The sequence below is a fragment of the Heterodontus francisci genome, unplaced genomic scaffold (genome assembly GCF_036365525.1).
Source record: "Heterodontus francisci isolate sHetFra1 unplaced genomic scaffold, sHetFra1.hap1 HAP1_SCAFFOLD_209, whole genome shotgun sequence".
In the NCBI taxonomy this organism is placed as follows: Eukaryota; Metazoa; Chordata; class Chondrichthyes; order Heterodontiformes; family Heterodontidae; genus Heterodontus; species Heterodontus francisci.
Genome location: NW_027140716.1, coordinates 2682004 through 2706806, shown reverse-complemented (window position 1 = coordinate 2706806; position 24803 = coordinate 2682004).

The following is a 24803-nucleotide window of genomic DNA, read 5'->3' as shown; positions in this document are numbered from 1 at the left end:
ACTCTCTGACACTCTCAGACACTCTCTGACACTCTCTGAAACTCTCTATCACTCTCTCTCACTCTCTGACACTCACTATCACTCTCTGACACTCTCTGACACTCTCTGACACTCTCTATCACTCTCTGACACTCTCTGACACTCTCAGACACTCTCAGACACTCTCAGACACTCTCTATCACTCTCTATCACTCTCAGACACTCTCAGACACTCTCAGACACTCTCAGACACTCACTATCACTCTCTGACACTCTCTGACACTCTCTGACACTCTCTGACACTCTCTATCACTCTCTGACACTCTCTATCACTCTCTGACACTCTCTATCACTCTCTATCACTCTCTGACACTCTCTATCACTCTCTGACACTCTCAGACACTCACTATCACTCTCTGACACTCTCTGACACTCTCTGACACTCTCTATCACTCTCTGACACTCTCTGACACTCTCTGACACTCTCTGACACTCCCTATCACTCTCTGACACTCTCTCACAATCTCTGACACTCTCAGACACTCACTATCACTCTCTTACACACTCTGACACTCTCTGACACTCTCTGACACTCTCTATCACTCTCTGACACTCTCAGACACTCTCTGACACTCTCTATCACTCTCTATCACTCTCTGACACTCTCAGACATTCTCAGACACTCTCAGACACTCACTATCACTCTCTGACACTCTCTGACACTCTCTGACACTCTCTATCACTCTCTGACACTCTCAGACATTCTCAGACACTCTCAGACACTCACTATCACTCTCTGACACTCTCTGACACTCTCTGACACTCTCTATCACTCTCTGACACTCTCAGACACTCTCTGACACTCTCTATCACTCTCTATCACTCTCTGACACTCTCTATCACTCTATATCACTCTCTGACACTCTCTGACACTCTCTATCACTCTCTGACAATCTCTGACACTCTCAGACACTCACTATCACTCTCTGACACTCTCTGACACTCTCTGTCACTCTCTGACACTCTCAGACATTCTCAGACACTCTCAGATACTCACTATCACTCTCTGACACTCACTATCACTCTCTGACACTCTCTGACACTCTCTGACACTCTCTGACACTCTCAGACATTCTCAGACAGTCTCAGACACTCACTATCACTCTCTGACACTCTCTGACACTCTCTGACACTCTCTATCACTCTCTGACACTCTCAGACACTCTTTGACACTCTCTATCACTCTCTATCACTCTCTGACACTCTCTATCACTCTCTATCACTCTCTATCACTCTCTGACACTCTCAGACACTCACTATGACTCTCTGACACTCTCTGACACTCTCTGACACTCTCTGACACTCTCTATCACTCTCTGACACTCTCTGACACTCTCTGACACTCTCTATCACTCTCTGACACTCTCTGACACTCTCTGACACTCTCAGACACTCTCAGACACTCTCTGACACTCTCAGACACTCACTATCACTCTCTGACACTCTCTGGCACTCTCTGACACTCTCTATCACTCTCTGACACTCTCTCACAATCTCTGACAATCTCAGACACTCACTATCACTCTCTTACACACTCTGACACTCTCTGACACTCTCTGACACTCTCTATCACTCTCTGACACTCTCTATCACTCTCTGACACTCTCTATCACTCTCTATCACTCTCTGACACTCTCAGACATTCTCAGACACTCTCAGACACTCACTATCACTCTCTGACACTCTCAGACATTCTCAGACACTCTCAGACACTCACTATCACTCTCTGACACTCTCTATCACTCTCTGACACTCTCTGACACTCTCAGACACTCTCTGACACTCTCTGAAACTCTCTATCACTCTCTATCACTCTCTGACACTCTCTGACACTCTCTGACACTCTCTGACACTCTCAGACACTCTCTGACACTCTCTGAAACTCTCTATCACTCTCTATCACTCTCTGACACTCTCAGACACTCACTATCACTCTCTGACACTCTCTGACACTCTCTGACACTCTCTGACACTCTCTATCACTCTCTATCACTCTCTGACTCTCTCAGACATTCTCAGACACTCTCAGACACTCACTATCACTCTCTGACACTCTCTGACACTCTCTGACACTCTCTGACACTCTCTATCACTCTCTGACACTCTCTGACACTCTCTATCACTCTCTGACACTCTCAGACACTCTCTGACACTCTCTATCACTCTCTATCACTCTCTGACACTCTCAGACACTCACTATCACTCTCTGACACTCTCAGACACTCACTAACACTCTCTGACACTCTCTGACACTCTCTATCACTCTCTGACACTCTCAGACACTCTCAGACACTCACTATCACTCTCTGACACTCTCAGACACTCACTATCACTCTCTGACACTCTCTGACACTCTCTGACACTCTCTGACACTCCCTATCACTCTCTATCACTCACTAACACTCTCTATCACTCACTAACACTCTCTGACACTCTCTATCACTCTCTGACTCTCTCTGACACTCTCTATCACTCTCTGACACTCTCTGACACTCTCTGACACTCACTATCACTCTCTGACACTCTCTGACACTCTCTGACACTCTCTATCACTCTCTGACACTCTCTGACACTCTCTGACACTCTCAGACACTCTCAGACACTCACTATCACTCTCTGACACTCTCAGACACTCACTATCACTCTCTGACACTCTCTGACACTCTCTGACACTCTCTATCACTCTCTGACACTCTCTGACACTCTCTGACACTCTCTGACACTCCCTATCACTCTCTATCACTCTCTGACACTCTCTGACACTCTCTGACACTCTCTATCACTCTCTGACACTCTCTCACAATCTCTGACACTCTCAGACACTCACTATCACTCTCTTACACACTCTGACACTCTCTGACACTCTCTGACACTTTCTATCACTCTCTGACACTCTCAGACACTCTCTGACACTCTCTATCACTCTCTATCACTCTCTGACACTCTCAGACATTCTCAGACACTCTCAGAAACTCACTATCACTCTCTGACACTCTCTGACACTCTCTGACACTCTCTATCACTCTCTGACACTCTCAGACATTCTCAGACACTCTCAGACACTCACTATCACTCTCTGACACTCTCTGACACTCTCTGACACTCTCTATCACTCTCTGACACTCTCTGACACTCTCTGACACTCTCTATCACTCTCTATCACTCTCTGACACTCTCTATCACTCTCTATCACTCTCTGACACTCTCAGACACTCTCTGACACTCTCTATCACTCTCTGACACTCTCTGACACTCTCTGACACTCTCTGACACTCCCTATCACTCTCTATCACTCTCTGACACTCTCTGACACTCTCTGACACTCTCTATCACTCTCTGAAACTCTCTCACAATCTCTGACACTCTCAGACACTCACTATCACTCTCTTACACACTCTGACACTCTCTGACACTCTCTGACACTCTCTGATACTCTCTATCACTCTCTGACACTCTATGACACTCTCTATCACTCTCTATCACTCTCTGACACTCTCAGAAATTCTCAGACACTCTCAGACACTCACTATCACTCTCTGACACACTCTGACACTCTCTGACACTCTCTGACACTCTCTATCACTCTCTGACACTCTCAGACATTCTCAGACACTCTCAGACACTCACTATCACTCTCTGACACTCTCTGACACTCTCTGACACTCTCTGACACTCTCTATCACTCTCTGACACTCTCTATCACTCTCTGACACTCTCTATCACTCTCTATCACTCTCTGACACTCTCTATCACTCTCTATCACTCTCTGACACTCTCTGACACTTTCTATCACTCTCTGACACTCTCAGACACTCTCTGACACTCTCTATCACTCTCTATCACTCTCTGACACTCTCAGACATTCTCAGACACTCTCAGACACTCACTATCACTCTCTGACACTCTCTGACACTCTCTGACACTCTCTGACACTCTCTATCACTCTCTGACACTCTCAGACATTCTCAGACACTCTCAGACACTCACTATCACTCTCTGACACTCTCTGACACTCTCTGACACTCTCTATCACTCTCTGACACTCTCTGACACTCTCTGACACTCTCTATCACTCTCTATCACTCTCTGACACTCTCTATCACTCTCTATCACTCTCTGACACTCTCAGACACTCTCTGACACTCTCTATCACTCTCTGACACTCTCTGACACTCTCTGACACTCTCTGACACTCCCTATCACTCTCTATCACTCTCTGACACTCTCTGACACTCTCTGACACTCTCTATCACTCTCTGACACTCTCTCACAATCTCTGACACTCTCAGACACTCACTATCACTCTCTTACACACTCTGACACTCTCTGACACTCTCTGATACTCTCTATCACTCTCTGACACTCTCTGACACTCTCTATCACTCTCTATCACTCTCTGACACTCTCAGACATTCTCAGACACTCTCAGACACTCACTATCACTCTCTGACACACTCTGACACTCTCTGACACTCTCTGACACTCTCTATCACTCTCTGACACTCTCAGACATTCTCAGACACTCTCAGACACTCACTATCACTCTCTGACACTCTCTGACACTCTCTGACACTCTCTGACACTCTCTATCACTCTCTGACACTCTCTATCACTCTCTGACACTCTCTATCACTCTCTATCACTCTCTGACACTCTCTATCACTCTCTATCACTCTCTGACACTCTCTGACACTCTCTATCACTCTCTGACACTCTCTGACACTCTCAGACACTCACTATCACTCTCTGACACTCTCTGACACTCTCTGACACTCTCTGACACTCTCTATCACTCTCTGACACTCTCAGACACTCTTTGAAACTCTCTATCACTCTCTATCACTCTCTGACACTCTCTATCACTCTCTATCACTCTCTATCACTCTCTGACACTCTCAGACACTCACTATGACTCTCTGACACTCTCTGACACTCTCTGACACTCTCTGACACTCTCTATCACTCTCTGACACTCTCTGACACTCTCTGACACTCTCTGACACTCTCTGACACTCTCAGACATTCTCAGACACTCACTATGACTCTCTGACACTCTCTGACACTCTCTGACACTCTCTGACACTCTCTATCACTCTCTGACACTCTCTGACACTCTCTGACACTCTCTGACACTCTCAGACATTCTCAGACACTCTCAGACACTCACTATCACTCTCTGACACTCTCTGACACTCTCTGACACTCTCTGACACTCTCTATCACTCTCTGACACTCTCAGACACTCTCTGACACTCTCTATCACTCTCTATCACTCTCTGACACTCTCAGACATTCTCAGACACTCTCAGACACTCACTATCACTCTCTGACACTCTCTGACACTCTCTGACACACTCTGACACTCTCTATCACTCTCTGACACTCTCAGACATTCTCAGACACTCTCAGACACTCACTATCACTCTCTGACACTCTCTGACACTCTCTGACACTCTCTATCACTCTCTGACACTCTGAGACACTCTCTGACACTCTCTATCACTCTCTATCACTCTCTGACACTCTCTGACACTCTCTATCACTCTCTGACACTCTCAGACACTCTCAGACACTCACTATCACTCTCTGACACTCTCTGACACTCTCTGACACTCTCTGACACTCTCTATCACTCTCTGACACTCTCTGTCACTCTCTGACACTCTCTATCACTCTCTGACACTCTCAGACACTCTCTGACACTCTCTATCACTCTCTATCACTCTCTGACACTCTCAGACACTCAGTATCACTCTCTGACACTCTCAGACACTCACTATCACTCTCTGACACTCTCTGACACTCTCTGAAACTCTCTGACACTCTCTATCACTCTCTGACACTCTCTGACACTCTCTATGACTCTCTATCACTCTCTGACACTCTCAGACACTCACTATCACTCTCTGACACTCTCTATCACTCTCTGACACTCTCTATCACTCTCTATCAATCTCTGACACTCTCTGACACTCTCTGACACTCTCTATCACTCTCTATCACTCTCTATCACTCTCTGACACTAACTATCACTCTCTGACACTCTCTGACACTCTCTATCACTCTCTATCACTCTCTGACACTCTCAGACACTCACTATCACTCTCTGACACTCTCTGACACTCTCTGACACTCTCTATCACTCTCTGACACTCTCTGACACTAACTATCACTCTCTGACACTCTCTGACACTCTCTATCACTCTCTATCACTCTCTGACACTCTCAGACACTCACTATCACTCTCTGACACTCTCTGACACTCTCTGACACTCTCTATCACTCTCTGACACTCTCTGACACTCTCTATCACTCTCTGACACTCTCAGACACTCTCAGACACTCTCTATCACTCTCTGACACTCTCTGACACTCTCAGACACTCTCAGACACTCACTATCACTCTCTGACACTATCAGACACTCACTATCACTCTCTGACACTCTCTGACACTCTCTGACACTCTCTATCACTTTCTGACACTCTCTGACACTCTCTGACACTGTCTGACACTCCCTATCACTCTCTATCACTCTCTGACACTCTCTGACACTCTCTATCACTCTCTGACACTCTCTGACACTGTCAGACACTCTCAGACACTCACTATCACTCTCTGACACTCTCAGACACTCACTATCACTCTCTGACACTCTCTGACACTCTCTATCACTCTCTGACACTCTCTGACACTCTCAGACACTCACTATCACTCTCTGACACTCTCTGACACTCTCTGACACTCTCTATCACTCACTATCACTCTCTGACACTCTCTGACACTCTCTATCACTCTCTGACACTCTCAGACACTCTCTGACACTCTCTGAAACTCTCTATCACTCTCTCTCACTCTCTGACACTCACTATCACTCTCTGACACTCTCTGACACTCTCTGACACTCTCTATCACTCTCTGACACTCTCTGACACTCTCAGACACTCTCAGACACTCTCAGACACTCTCTATCACTCTCTATCACTCTCAGACACTCTCAGACACTCTCAGACACTCTCAGACACTCTCTGACACTCTCTGAAACTCTCTATCACTCTCTCTCACTCTCTGACACTCTCAGACACTCTCAGACACTCACTATCACTCTCTGACACTCTCTGACACTCTCTGACACTCTCTATCACTCACTATCACTCTCTGACACTCTCTGACACTCTCTATCACTCTCTGACACTCTCAGACACTCTCTATCACTCTCTGACACTCTCTGACACTCTCTGACACTCTCAGACACTCACTATCACTCTCTGACACTCTCTGACACTCTCTGACACTCTCTATCACTCACTATCACTCTCTGACACTCTCTGACACTCTCTATCACTCTCTGACACTCTCTGACACTCTCTATCACTCTCTGACACTCTCTGACACTCTCAGACACTCTCAGACACTCTCAGACACTCTCTGACACTCTCTGAAACTCTTTATCACTCTCTCTCACTCTCTGACACTCTCAGACACTCTCAGACACTCACTTTCACTCTCTGACACTCTCTGACACTCTCTGACACTCTCTATCACTCACTATCACTCTCTGACACTCTCTGACACTCTCTATCACTCTCTGACACTCTCAGACACTCTCTGACACTCTCTGACACTCTCTGAAACTCTCTGTCACTCTCTCTCTCACTCTCTGACACTCTCTATCACTCTCTGACACTCTCTGACACTCTCTGACACTCTCTGACACTCTCTATCACTCTCTATCGCTCTCTGACACTCTCTGACACTCTCTATCACTCTCTATCACTCTCTATCACTCTCTATCACTCTCTGACACTCTCTGACACTCTCAGACACTCTCTGACACTCTCTGAAACTCTCTGTCACTCTCTCTCTCACTCTCTGACACTCTCTGACACTCTCTGACACTCTCTATCACTCTCTATCACTCTCAGACACTCTCTATCACTCTCTATCACTCTCTATCACTCTCTATCACTCTCAGACACTCTCTATCACTCTCTATCACTCTCTGACACTCTCTGACACTCTCTATCAGTCTCCATCACTCTCTATCACTCTCAGACACTCTCTGACACTCTCTATCACTCTCTATCACTCTCTGACACTCTCTGACACTCTCTGACACTCTCTGACACTCTCTATCACTCTCTATCACTCTCTATCACTCTCTGACACTCTCTGACACTCTCTGACACTCTCTGACACTCTCTATCACTCTCTATCACTCTCAGACACTCTCTATCACTCTCTATCACACTCTATCACTCTCTATCACTCTCTATCACTCTCAGACACTCTCTATCACTCTCTATCACTCTCTGACACTCTCTGACACTCTCTATCAGTCTCTATCACTCTCTATCACTCTCAGACACTCTCAGACACTCACTATCACTCTCTGACACTCTCTGACACTCTCTGACACTCTCTATCACTTTCTGACACTCTCTGACACTCTCTGACACTGTCTGACACTCCCTATCACTCTCTATCACTCTCTGACACTCTCTGACACTCTCTATCACTCTCTGACACTCTCTGACACTCTCAGACACTCTCAGACACTCACTTTCACTCTCTGACACTCTCAGACACTCTCTATCACTCTCTGACACTCTCTGAAACTCTCTATCACTCTCTCTCACTCTCTGACACTCACTATCACTCTCTGACACTCTCTGACACTCTCTGACACTCTCTATCACTCTCTGACACTCTCTGACACTCTCTATCACTCTCTGACACTCTCAGACACTCTCAGACACTCTCTATCACTCTCTGACACTCTCTGACACTCTCAGACACTCTCAGACACTCACTATCACTCTCTGACACTCTCAGACACTCACTATCACTCTCTGACACTCTCTGACACTCTCTGACACTCTCTATCACTTTCTGACACTCTCTGACACTCTCTGACACTGTCTGACACTCCCTATCACTCTCTATCACTCTCTGACACTCTCTGACACTCTCTATCACTCTCTGACACTCTCTGACACTCTCAGACACTCTCAGACACTCACTATCACTCTCTGACACTCTCAGACACTCTCAGACACTCTCTGACCCTCTCTAATATTCTCTATCACTCTCTGACACTCTCAGACACTCTCTGACACTCTCAGACACTCACTATCACTCTCTGACACTCTCTGACACTCTCTGACACTCTCTATCACTCACTATAACTCTCTGACACTCTCTGACACTCTCTATCACTCTCTGACACTCTCAGACACTCTCTGACACTCTCTGAAACTCTCTATCACTCTCTCTCACTCTCTGACACTCTCAGACACTCACTATCACTCTCTGACACTCTCTGACACTCTCTGACACTCTCTGACACTCTCTATCACTCTCTATCGCTCTCTGACACTCTCTGACACTCTCTATCACTCTCTATCACTCTCTGACACTCTCAGACACTCTCTGACACTCTCTGAAACTCTCTGAAACTCTCTGTCACTCTCTCTCTCACTCTCTGACACTCTCTGACACTCTCTGACACTCTCTATCACTCTCTATCACTCTCTATCACTCTCTATCACTCTCAGACACTCTCTATCACTCTCTATCACTCTCTATCACTCTCTATCACTCTCAGACACTCTCTATCACTCTCTATCACTCTCTGACACTCTCTGACACTCTCTATCAGTCTCTATCACTCTCTATCACTCTCAGACACTCTCTGACACTCTCTATCACTCTCTATCACTCTCTGACACTCTCTGACACTCTCTATCACTCTCTATCACTCTCTATCACTCTCTGACACTCTCAGACACTCTCTGAAACTCTCTGAAACTCTCTATCACTCTCTCTCACTCTCTGACACTCTCAGACACTCACTATCACTCTCTGACACTCTCTGACACTCTCTGACAAGCTCTATCACTCTCTATCACTCTCTATCACTCTCTCTCAGACTCTGACACTCTCTGACACTCTCTATCACTCTATATCACTCTCTATCACTCTCTGACAAGCTCTATCACACTCTATCACTCTCTATCACTCTCTCTCAGACTCTGACACTCTCTGACACTCTCTATCACTCTCTATCACTCTCTATCACTCTCAGACACTCTCTGACACTCTCTATCACACTCTCTCACTCTCTCTCACTCTCTGACACTCTCTGACACTCTCTATCACTCTCTATCACTCTCTATCACTCTCAGACACTCTCTGAGACTCTCTATCACTCTCTGACACACTCTGACACTCTCTGACCCTCTCTATCACTCTCTATCACTCTCTATCACTCTCTGACACTCTCTGACACTCTCTGACACTCTCTATCACTCTCTATCACTCTCTGACACTCTCAGACACTCTCTGACACTCTCTGAAACTCTCTATCACTCTCTGACACTCTCTGACACTCTCTGACACTCTCTGACACTCTCTATCACTCTCTATCACTCTCTATCACTCTCTGACACTCTCTGACACTCTCTGACACTCTCTGAAACTCTCTGTCAGTCTCTCTCACTCTCTGACACTCTCTGACACTCTCTGACACTCTCTATCACTCTCTATCACTCTCAGACACTCTCTATCACTCTCTATCACTCTCTGACACTCTCTGACACTCTCTGACACTCTCTGACACTCTCTATCACTCTCTATCACTCTCAGACACTCTCTATCACTCTCTATCACTCTCTCTCACTCTCTGACACTCTCTGACACTCTCTATCACTCTCAGACACTCTCTATCACTCTCTATCACTCTCTGACACTCTCTGACACTCTCTATCAGTCTCTATCACTCTCTATCACTCTCAGACACTCTCTGACACTCTCTATCACTCTCTATCACTCTCTGACACTCTCTGACACTCTCTGACACTCTCTATCACTCTCTATCACTCTCTATCACTCTCTGACACTCTCAGACACTCTCTGAAACTCTCTGAAACTCTCTATCACTCTCTCTCACTCTCTGACACTCTCAGACACTCACTATCACTCTCTGACACTCTCTGACACTCTCTGACAAGCTCTATCACTCTCTATCACTCTCTATCACTCTCTCTCAGACTCTGACACTCTCTGACACTCTCTATCACTCTCTATCACTCTCTATCACTCTCTATCACTCTCAGACACTCTCTGACACTCTCTATCACACTCTCTCACTCTCTCTCACTCTCTGACACTCTCTGACACTCTCTGACACTCTCTATCACTCTCTATCACTCTCAGACACTCTCTATCACTCTCTATCACTCTCTGACACTCTCTGACACTCTCTGACACTTTCTGACACTCTCTGACACTCTCTATCACTCTCTATCACTCTCTGACACTCTCAGACACTCTCTGACACTCTCTATCACACTCTATCACTCTCTCTCACTCTCTGACACTCTCTGACACTCTCTATCACTCTCTATCACTCTCTATCACTCTCAGACACTCTCTGACACTCTCTATCACTCTCTGACACACTCTGACACTCTCTGACCCTCTCTATCACTCTCTATCACTCTCTGACACTCTCTGACACTCTCTGACACTCTCTATCACTCTCTATCACTCTCTAACACTCTCAGACACTCTCTGACACTCTCTGAAACTCTCTATCACTCTCTCTCACTCTCTGACACTCTCAGACACTCACTATCACTCTCTGACACTCTCTGACACTCTCTGACACTCTCTGACACTCTCCATCACTCTCTATCACTCTCTATCACTCTCTGACACTCTCTGACACTCTCTGACACTCTCTGAAACTCTCTGTCAGTCTCTCTCACTCTCTGACACTCTCTGACACTCTCTGACACTCTCTATCACTCTCTATCACTCTCAGACACTCTCTATCACTCTCTATCACTCTCTGACACTCTCTGACACTCTCTGACACTCTCTGACACTCTCTATCACTCTCTATCACTCTCTGACACTCTCTATCACTCTCTGACACTCTCTGACACATCTCTGACACTTTCTGACACTCTCTGACACTCTCTATCACTCTCTATCACTCTCTGACACTCTCAGACACTCTCTATCACTCTCTATCACTCTCTATCACTCTCTGACACACTCTGACACTCTCTATCACTCTCTATCACTCTCTATCACTCTCTGACACTCTCTGACACTCTCTGAAACTCTCTGACACTCTCTCTCACTCTCTGACACTCTCTGACACTCTCTGACACTCTCTATCACTCTCAGACACTCTCTATCACTCTCTATCACTCTCTATCACTCTCTATCACTCTCTATCACTCTCTGACACTCTCTGACACTCTCTATCAGTCTCCATCACTCTCTATCACTCTCAGACACTCTCTGACACTCTCTATCACTCTCTATCACTCTCTGACACTCTCTGACACTCTCTGACACTCTCTGACACTCTCTATCACTCTCTATCACTCTCTATCACTCTCTGACACTCTCTGACACTCTCTGACACTCTCTGACACTCTCTATCACTCTCTATCACTCTCAGACACTCTCTATCACTCTCTATCACACTCTATCACTCTCTATCACTCTCTATCACTCTCAGACACTCTCTATCACTCTCTATCACTCTCTGACACTCTCTGACACTCTCTATCAGTCTCTATCACTCTCTATCACTCTCAGACACTCTCAGACACTCACTATCACTCTCTGACACTCTCTGACACTCTCTGACACTCTCTATCACTTTCTGACACTCTCTGACACTCTCTGACACTGTCTGACACTCCCTATCACTCTCTATCACTCTCTGACACTCTCTGACACTCTCTATCACTCTCTGACACTCTCTGACACTCTCAGACACTCTCAGACACTCACTTTCACTCTCTGACACTCTCAGACACTCTCTATCACTCTCTGACACTCTCTGAAACTCTCTATCACTCTCTCTCACTCTCTGACACTCACTATCACTCTCTGACACTCTCTGACACTCTCTGACACTCTCTATCACTCTCTGACACTCTCTGACACTCTCTATCACTCTCTGACACTCTCAGACACTCTCAGACACTCTCTATCACTCTCTGACACTCTCTGACACTCTCAGACACTCTCAGACACTCACTATCACTCTCTGACACTCTCAGACACTCACTATCACTCTCTGACACTCTCTGACACTCTCTGACACTCTCTATCACTTTCTGACACTCTCTGACACTCTCTGACACTGTCTGACACTCCCTATCACTCTCTATCACTCTCTGACACTCTCTGACACTCTCTATCACTCTCTGACACTCTCTGACACTCTCAGACACTCTCAGACACTCACTATCACTCTCTGACACTCTCAGACACTCTCAGACACTCTCTGACCCTCTCTAATATTCTCTATCACTCTCTGACACTCTCAGACACTCTCTGACACTCTCAGACACTCACTATCACTCTCTGACACTCTCTGACACTCTCTGACACTCTCTATCACTCACTATAACTCTCTGACACTCTCTGACACTCTCTATCACTCTCTGACACTCTCAGACACTCTCTGACACTCTCTGAAACTCTCTATCACTCTCTCTCACTCTCTGACACTCTCAGACACTCACTATCACTCTCTGACACTCTCTGACACTCTCTGACACTCTCTGACACTCTCTATCACTCTCTATCGCTCTCTGACACTCTCTGACACTCTCTATCACTCTCTATCACTCTCTGACACTCTCTGACACTCTCAGACACTCTCTGACACTCTCTGAAACTCTCTGTCACTCTCTCTCTCACTCTCTGACACTCTCTGACACTCTCTGACACTCTCTATCACTCTCTATCACTCTCTATCACTCTCTATCACTCTCAGACACTCTCTATCACTCTCTATCACTCTCTATCACTCTCTATCACTCTCAGACACTCTCTATCACTCTCTATCACTCTCTGACACTCTCTGACACTCTCTATCAGTCTCTATCACTCTCTATCACTCTCAGACACTCTCTGACACTCTCTATCACTCTCTATCACTCTCTGACACTCTCTGACACTCTCTATCACTCTCTATCACTCTCTATCACTCTCTGACACTCTCAGACACTCTCTGAAACTCTCTGAAACTCTCTATCACTCTCTCTCACTCTCTGACACTCTCAGACACTCACTATCACTCTCTGACACTCTCTGACACTCTCTGACAAGCTCTATCACTCTCTATCACTCTCTATCACTCTCTCTCAGACTCTGACACTCTCTGACACTCTCTATCACTCTATATCACTCTCTATCACTCTCTGACAAGCTCTATCACACTCTATCACTCTCTATCACTCTCTCTCAGACTCTGACACTCTCTGACACTCTCTATCACTCTCTATCACTCTCTATCACTCTCAGACACTCTCTGACACTCTCTATCACACTCTCTCACTCTCTCTCACTCTCTGACACTCTCTGACACTCTCTATCACTCTCTATCACTCTCTATCACTCTCAGACACTCTCTGACACTCTCTATCACTCTCTGACACACTCTGACACTCTCTGACCCTCTCTATCACTCTCTATCACTCTCTATCACTCTCTGACACTCTCTGACACTCTCTGACACTCTCTATCACTCTCTATCACTCTCTGACACTCTCAGACACTCTCTGACACTCTCTGAAACTCTCTATCACTCTCTGACACTCTCTGACACTCTCTGACACTCTCTGACACTCTCTATCACTCTCTATCACTCTCTATCACTCTCTGACACTCTCTGACACTCTCTGACACTCTCTGAAACTCTCTGTCAGTCTCTCTCACTCTCTGACACTCTCTGACACTCTCTGACACTCTCTATCACTCTCTATCACTCTCAGACACTCTCTATCACTCTCTATCACTCTCTGACACTCTCTGACACTCTCTGACACTCTCTGACACTCTCTATCACTCTCTATCACTCTCAGACACTCTCTATCACTCTCTATCACTCTCTCTCACTCTCTGACACTCTCTGACACTCTCTATCACTCTCAGACACTCTCTATCACTCTCTATCACTCTCTGACACTCTCTGACACTCTCTATCAGTCTCTATCACTCTCTATCACTCTCAGACACTCTCTGACACTCTCTATCACTCTCTATCACTCTCTGACACTCTCTGACACTCTCTGACACTCTCTATCACTCTCTATCACTCTCTATCACTCTCTGACACTCTCAGACACTCTCTGAAACTCTCTGAAACTCTCTATCACTCTCTCTCACTCTCTGACACTCTCAGACACTCACTATCACTCTCTGACACTCTCTGACACTCTCTGACAAGCTCTATCACTCTCTATCAATCTCTATCACTCTCTCTCAGACTCTGACACTCTCTGACACTCTCTATCACTCTCTATCACTCTCTATCACTCTCTATCACTCTCAGACACTCTCTGACACTCTCTATCACACTCTCTCACTCTCTCTCACTCTCTGACACTCTCTGACACTCTCTGACACTCTCTATCACTCTCTATCACTCTCAGACACTCTCTATCACTCTCTATCACTCTCTGACACTCTCTGACACTCTCTGACACTTTCTGACACTCTCTGACACTCTCTATCACTCTCTATCACTCTCTGACACTCTCAGACACTCTCTGACACTCTCTATCACACTCTATCACTCTCTCTCACTCTCTGACACTCTCTGACACTCTCTATCACTCTCTATCACTCTCTATCACTCTCAGACACTCTCTGACACTCTCTATCACTCTCTGACACACTCTGACACTCTCTGACCCTCTCTATCACTCTCTATCACTCTCTGACACTCTCTGACACTCTCTGACACTCTCTATCACTCTCTATCACTCTCTAACACTCTCAGACACTCTCTGACACTCTCTGAAACTCTCTATCACTCTCTCTCACTCTCTGACACTCTCAGACACTCACTATCACTCTCTGACACTCTCTGACACTCTCTGACACTCTCTGACACTCTCCATCACTCTCTATCACTCTCTATCACTCTCTGACACTCTCTGACACTCTCTGACACTCTCTGAAACTCTCTGTCAGTCTCTCTCACTCTCTGACACTCTCTGACACTCTCTGACACTCTCTATCACTCTCTATCACTCTCAGACACTCTCTATCACTCTCTATCACTCTCTGACACTCTCTGACACTCTCTGACACTCTCTGACACTCTCTATCACTCTCTATCACTCTCTGACACTCTCTATCACTCTCTGACACTCTCTGACACATCTCTGACACTTTCTGACACTCTCTGACACTCTCTATCACTCTCTATCACTCTCTGACACTCTCAGACACTCTCTATCACTCTCTATCACTCTCTATCACTCTCTGACACACTCTGACACTCTCTATCACTCTCTATCACTCTCTATCACTCTCTGACACTCTCTGACACTCTCTGAAACTCTCTGACACTCTCTCTCACTCTCTGACACTCTCTGACACTCTCTGACACTCTCTATCACTCTCAGACACTCTCTATCACTCTCTATCACTCTCTATCACTCTCTGACACTCTCTGACACTCTCAGACACTCTCTGACACTCTCTGAAACTCTCTGACACTCTCTCTCACTCTCTGACACTCTCTGACACTCTCTGACACTCTCTATCACTCTCAGACACTCTCTATCACTCTCTATCACTCTCTATCACTCTCTGACACTCTCTGACACTCTCAGACACTCTCTGACAATCTCTGAAACTCTCTGTCACTCTCGCTCTCACTCTCTGACACTCTCTGACACTTTCTGACACTCTCTATCACTCTCTATCACTCTCTATCACTCTCAGACAATCTCTATCACTCTCTATCACTCTCTATCACTCTCTATCACTCTCAGACACTCTCTATCACTCTCTATCACTCTCTGACACTCTCTGACACTCTCTATCAGTCTCTATCACTCTCTATCACTCTCAGACACTCTCTGACACTCTCTATCACTCTCTATCACTCTCTGACACTCTCTGACACTCTCTGACACTCTCTATCACTCTCTATCACTCTCTATCACTCTCTGACACTCTCAGACACTCTCTGACACTCTCTGAAACTCTCTATCACTCTCTCTCACTCTCTGACACTCTCAGACACTCACTATCACTCTCTGACACTCTCAGACACTCACTATCACTCTCTGACACTCTCTGACACTCTCTGACACGCTCTATCACTCTCTATCACTCTCTATCACTCTCTCTCACTCTCTGACACTCTCTGACACTCTCTATCACTCTCTATCACTCTCTCTCACTCTCAGACACTCTCTGACACTCTCTATCACTCTCTATCACTCTCTATCACTCTCTCTCACTCTCTGACACTCTCTGACACTCTCTATCACTCTCTATCACTCTCTATCACTCTCAGACACTCTCTGACACTCTCTATCACTCTCTGACACACTCTGACACTCTCTGACCCTCTCTATCACTCTCTATCACTCTCTGACACTCTCTGACACTCTCTGACACTCTCTATCACTCTCTATCACTCTCTGACACTCTCAGACACTCTCTGACACTCTCTGAAACTCTCTATCACTCTCTCTCACTCTCTCTCACTCTCTCTCACTCTCTGACACTCTCAGACACTCACTATCACTCTCTGACACTCTCTGACACTCTCTGACACTCTCTGACACTCTCTATCACTCTCTATCACTCTCTATCACTCTCTGACACTCTCTGACACTCTCAGACACTCTCTGAAACTCTCTGTCAGTCTCTCTCACTCTCTGACACTCTCTGACACTCTCAGACATTCTCTATCACTCTCTATCACTCTCTGACACTCTCTGACACTCTCTGACACTCTCTGACACTCTCTATCACTCTCTATCACTCTCTGACACTCTCTATCACTCTCTGACACTCTCTGACACTCTCTGACACTTTCTGACACTCTCTGACACTCTCTATCACTCTCTATCACTCTCTGACACTCTCAGACACTCTCTGACACTCTCTGAAACTCTCTGTCACTCTCTCTCACTCTCTGACACTCTCGGACACTCTCTGACACTCTCTATCACTCTCAGACACTCTCTATCACTCTCTATCACTCTCTGACACTCTCTGACACTCTCTGACACTCTCTGACACTCTCTATCACTCTCTATCACTCTCTGACACTCTCAGACACTCACTATCACTCTCTGACACTCACTATCACTCTCTGACACTCTCTGACACTCTCTGACACTCTCTATCACTCTCTATCACTCTCTATCACTCTCTGACACTCTCTATCACTCTCTATCACTCTCTATCACTCTCTGACACTCTCTGACACTCTCTGACACTCTCTGACACTCTCTATCACTCTCTATCACTCTCTATCACTCTCTGACACTCTCTGACACTCTCAGACACTCTCTGACACTCTCTGAAACTCTCTGTCACTCTCTCTCACTCTCTGACACTCTCTGACACTCTCTGACACTCTCTATCACTCTCTATCACTCTCAGACACTCTCTATCACTCTCTATCACTCTCTGACACTCTCTGACACTCTCTGACACTCTCTGACACTCTGTATCACTCTCTGACACTCTCTATCACTCTCTGACACTCTCTGACACTCTCTGACACTCTCTATCACTCTCTATCACTCTCTGACACTCTCAGACACTCTCTGACACTCTCTGAAACTCTCTGTCACTCTCTCTCACTCTCTGACACTCTCTGACACTCTCTGACACTCTCTATCACTCTCTATCACTCTCAGACACTCTCTATCACTCTCTATAACTCTCTGACACTCTCTGACACTCTCTGACACTCTCTGACACTCTCAGACACTCACTATCACTCTCTGACACTCACTATCACTCTCTGATACTCTCTGACACTCTCTGACACTCTCTATCACTCTCTATCACTCTCTATCACTCTCTGACACTCTCTGACACTCTCTATCACTCTCTATCACTCCCTATCACTCTCTGACACTCTCTGACACTCTCAGACACTCTCTGACAGTCTCTGTCACTCTCTCTCACTCTCTGACACTCTCTGACACTCTCTGACACTCTCTATCACTCTCTATCACTCTCAGACACTCTCTGACACTCTCTATCACTCTCTGACACTCTCTGACAATCTCTGACACTCTATATCACTCTCTATCACTCTCTATCACTCTCTGACACTCTCAGACACTCACTATCGCTCTCTGACACTCTCTGACACTCTCTGACACTCTCTATCACTCTCTATCACTCTCTGACACTCTCAGACACTCTCTGACACACTCTGAAACTCTCTATCACTCTCTCTCACTCTCTGACACTCTCAGACACTCACTATCACTCTCTGACACTCTCTGACACTCTCTGACACTCTCTGACACTCTCTGACACTCTCTATCACTCTCTATCACTCTCTGACACTCTCAGACACTCTCTGACACACTCTGAAACTCTCTATCACTCTCTCTCACTCTCTGACACTCTCAGACACTCACTATCACTCTCTGACACTCTCTGACACTCTCTGACACTCTCTGACACTCTCTGACACTCTCAGACACTCACTATCACTCACTATCACTCTCTGACACTCTCTGACACTCTCTGACACTCTCTGACACTCTCTATCACTCTCGATCACTCTCTGTCACTCTCTATCACTCTCTATCACTCTCTGACACTCTCTGACACTCTCAGACACTCTCTGACACTCTCTGAAACTCTCTATCACTCTCTGACACTCTCAGACACTCTCAGACACTCACTATCACTCACTATCACTCTCTGACACTCTCTGACACTCTCCATCACTCTCTATCACTCTCTGTCACTCTCTATCACTCTCTATCACTCTCTGACACTCTCTGACACTCTCAGACTCTCTCTGACACTCTCTGACACTCTCAGACTCTCTCTGACACTCTCTGACACTCTCTATCACTCTCTGACACTCACTGACACTCTCTGACACTCTCTATCACTCTCTGACACTCTCTGACACTCTCAGACACTCTCTGACACTCTCTATCACTCTCTATCACTCTCTGACACTCTCAGACACTCTCTGACACTCTCTATCACTCTCTATCACTCTCTGACACTCTCTGACACTCTCTGACACTCCCTGACACTCTCTATCACTCTCTGACACTCTCAGACACTCTCTGACACTCTCTATCACTCTCTATCACTCTCTGACACTCTCAGACACTCTCTGACACTCTCAGACACTCACTATCACTCTCTGACACTCTCTGACACTCTCTGACACTCTCTGATACTCTCTGACACTCTCGATCTCTCTCTGACACTCTCAGACTCTCTCTGACACTCTCTGACACTCTCTGACACTCTCTGACACTCTCTGACACTCTCTGACACTCTCTATCACTCTCTATCACTCTCTATCACTCTCTGACACTATCTGGCACTCTCTGACACTCTCTGACACTCTCTGAAACTCTCTATCACTCTCTCTCACTCTCTGACACTCTCTGACACTCTCTGACACTCTCTGACACTCTCTATCACTCTCTATCGCTCTCTGACACTCTCAAACACTCACTATCACTCTCTGTCACTCACTATCACTCTCTGACACTCTCTGACACTCTCTGACACTCTCTATCACTCTCTATGACTCTCTATCACTCTCTGACACTCTCTGACACTCTCTATCACTCTCTATCACTCTCTATCACTCTCTATCACTCTCTGACACTCTCTGACACTCAGACACTCTCTGACACTCTCTCTCACTCTCTCTCACTCTCTGACGCTCTCTGACACTCTCTATCACTCTCTATCACTCTCAGACACTCTCTGACACTCTCTATCACTCTCTATCACTCTCTATCACTCTCTATCGCTCTCTGACACTCTCTGACACTCTCTGACACTCTCTATCACTCTCTATCACTCTCTATCACTCTCAGACACTCTCTGACACTCTCAGACACTCACTATCACTCTCTGACACTCTCTGACACTCTCTGACACTCTCTATCACTCTCTATCACTCTCTGACACTCTCAGACACTCTCTGACACTCTCTGAAACTCTCTATCACTCTCTATCACTCTCTATCACTCTCTATCGCTCTCTGACACTCTCTATCACTCTCTATCACTCTCTATCACTCTCAGACACTCTCTGACACTCTCAGACTCTCACTATCACTCTCTGACACTCTCTGGCACTCTCTGACACTCTCTATCACTCTCTATCACTCTCTGACACTCTCAGACACTCACTATCACTCAATATCACTCTCTGACACTCTCTGACACTCTCTGACACTCTCTATCACTCTCTGACACTCTCTATCACTCTCTATCACTCTCTATCACTCTCTATCACTCTCTATCGCTCTCTGACACTCTCTATCACTCTCTATCACTCTCTATCACTCTCAGACACTCTCTGACACTCTCAGACACTCACTATCACTCTCTGACACTCTCTGACACTCTCTGACACTCTCTATCACTCTCTATCACTCTCTGACACTCTCAGACACTCACTATCACTCAATATCTCTCTCTGACACTCTCTGACACTCTCTGACACTCTCTATCACTCTCTATCACTCTCTGTCACTCTCTATCACTCTCTATCACTCTCTGACACTCTCTGACACTCTCTGACACTCTCTATCACTCTCTATCACTCTCTGACACTCTCTGAAACTCTCTATCACTCTCTCTCACTCTCTAACACTCTCAGACACTCACTATCACTCTCTTACAATCTCTGACACTCTCTGACACTCTCTGACACTCTCTGACACTCTCTGACACTCTCTATCACTCTCTGACACTCTCTGACACTCTCTATCACTCTCTGACACTCTCTGACACTCTCAGACACTCTCTGACACTCTCTATCACTCTCTCTCACTCTCTGACACTCTCAGACACTCACTATCACTCTCTGACACTCTCTGACACTCTCTGACACTCTCTGAAACTGTCTATCACTCTCTCTCACTCTCTAACACTCTCAGACACTCACTATCACTCTCTGACACTCTCTGACACTCTCAGACTCTCTCTGACACTCTCTGACACTCTCAGACTCTCTCTGACACTCTCTGACACTCTCTATCACTCTCTGACACTCTCTGACACTCTCTGACACTCTCTATCACTCTCTATCACTCTCTGACACTCTCAGACACTCACTATCACTCACTATCACTCTCTGACACTCTCTGACACTCTCTGACACTCTCTGACACTCTCAGACTCTCTCTGACACTCTCTGACACTCTCAGACTCTCTCTGACACTCTCTGACACTCTCTATCACTCTCTGACACTCTCTGACACTCTCTGACACTCTCTATCACTCTCTGACACTCTCTGACACTCTCAGACACTCTCTGACACTCTCTATCACTCTCTATCACTCTCTGACACTCTCAGACACTCTCTGACACTCTCAATCACTCTCTATCACTCTCTGACACTCTCTAACACTCTCTCACACTCTCTGACACTCTCTATCACTCTCTGACACTCTCTATCACTCTCTGACACTCTCTATCACTCTCTATCACTCTCTGACACTCTCAGACACTCTCTGACACTCTCAGACACTCACTATCACTCTCTGACACTCTCTGACACTCTCTGACACTCTCTGATACTCTCTGACACTCTCGATCTCTCTCTGACACTCTCAGACTCTCTCTGACAATCCCTATCACTCTCTGACACTCTCTGACACTCTCTGACACTCTCTATCACTCTTTGACACTCTCTGACACTCTCTGACACTCTCTGACACTCTCTATCACTCTCTATCACTCTCTGACACTCTCAGACACTCTCTGACACTCTCTGAAACTCTCTATCACTCTCTCTCACTCTCTGACTCTCTCAGACACTCACTATCACTCTCTGACACTCTCTGACACTCTCTGACACTCTCTATCACTCTCTATCACTCTCTGACACTCTCTGACACTCTCTGACACTCTCTGACACTCTCTATCACTCTCTATCACTCTCTGACACTCTCAGACACTCACTATCACTCTCTGACACTCTCTGACACTCTCTGACACTCTCTATCACTCTCTGACACTCTCTGACACTCTCTGACACTCTCTGTCACTCTCTATCACTCTCTGACACTCTCAGACACTCTCTGACACTCTCAGACACTCACTATCACTCTCTGACACTCTCTGACACTCTCTGACACTCTCTATCACTCTCTGACACTCTCTGACACTCTCTGACACTCTCTGTCACTCTCTATCACTCTCTGACACTCTCAGACACTCTCTGACACTCTCTGAAACTCTCTATCACTCTCTCTCACTCTCTGACACTCTCAGACACTCACTATCACTCTCTGACACTCTCTGACACTCTCTGACACTCTCTATCACTCTCTATCACTCTCTGACACTCTCAGACACTCACTATCACTCAATATCACTCTCTGACACTCTCTGACACTCTCTGACACTCTCTGACACTCTCTATCACTCTCTATCACTCTCTGTCACTCTCTATCACTCTCTATCACTCTCTGACACTCTCTGACACTCTCAGACACTCTCTGAAACTCTCTCTCACTCTCTCTCACTCTCTGACACTCTCTGACACTCTCTGACACTCTCTGACACTCTCTATCACTCTCTATCACTCTCTGACACTCTCTGAAACTCTCTATCACTCTCTCTCACTCTCTAACACTCTCAAACACTCACTATCACTCTCTGACACTCTCTGACACTCTCTGACACTCTCTATCACTCTCTATCACTCTCTGACACTCTCAGACACTCACTATCACTCAATATCACTCTCTGACACTCTCTGACACTCTCTGACACTCTCTGACACTCTCTATCACTCTCTATCACTCTCTGTCACTCTCTATCACTCTCTATCACTCTCTGACACTCTCTGACACTCTCAGACACTCTCTGAAACTCTCTATCACTCTCTGACACTCTCTGAAACTCTCTATCACTCTCTCTCACTCTCTAAAACTCTCAGACACTCACTATCACTCTCTTACAATCTCTGACACTCTCTGACACTCTCTGACACTCTCTGACACACTCTGACACTCTCTATCACTCTCTGACACTCTCTGACACTCTCTGACACTCTCTATCACTCTCTGACACTCTCTGACACTCTCTATCACTCTCTGACACTCTCTGACACTCTCTGACACTCTCAGACACTCTCTGACACTCTCTATCACTCTCTCTAACTCTCTGACACTCTCAGACACTCACTATCACTCTCTGACACTCTCTGACACTCTCTGACACTCTCTATCACTCTCTGACACTCTCTGAAACTCTCTATCACTCTCTCTCACTCTCTAACACTCTCAGACACTCACTATCACTCTCTGACACTCTCTGACACTCTCAGACTCTCTCTGACACTCTTTGACACTCTCTATCACTCTCTGACACTCTCTGACACTCTCAGACACTCTCTGACACTCTCTATCACTCTCTATCACTCTCTGACACTCTCAGACATTCTCTGACACTCTCTGACACTCTCTGACACTCTCTGACACTCTCTATCATTCTCTGACACTCTCAGACACTCTCTGACACTCTCTATCACTCTCTATCACTCTCTGACACTCTCAGACACTCTCTGACACTCTCAGACACTCACTATCACTCTCTGACACTCTCTGACACTCTCTGACACTCTCTGATACTCTCTGACACTCTCGATCTCTCTCTGACACTCTCAGACTCTCTCTGACACTCTCTATCACTCTCTGACACTCTCTGACACTCTCTGACACTCTCTGACACT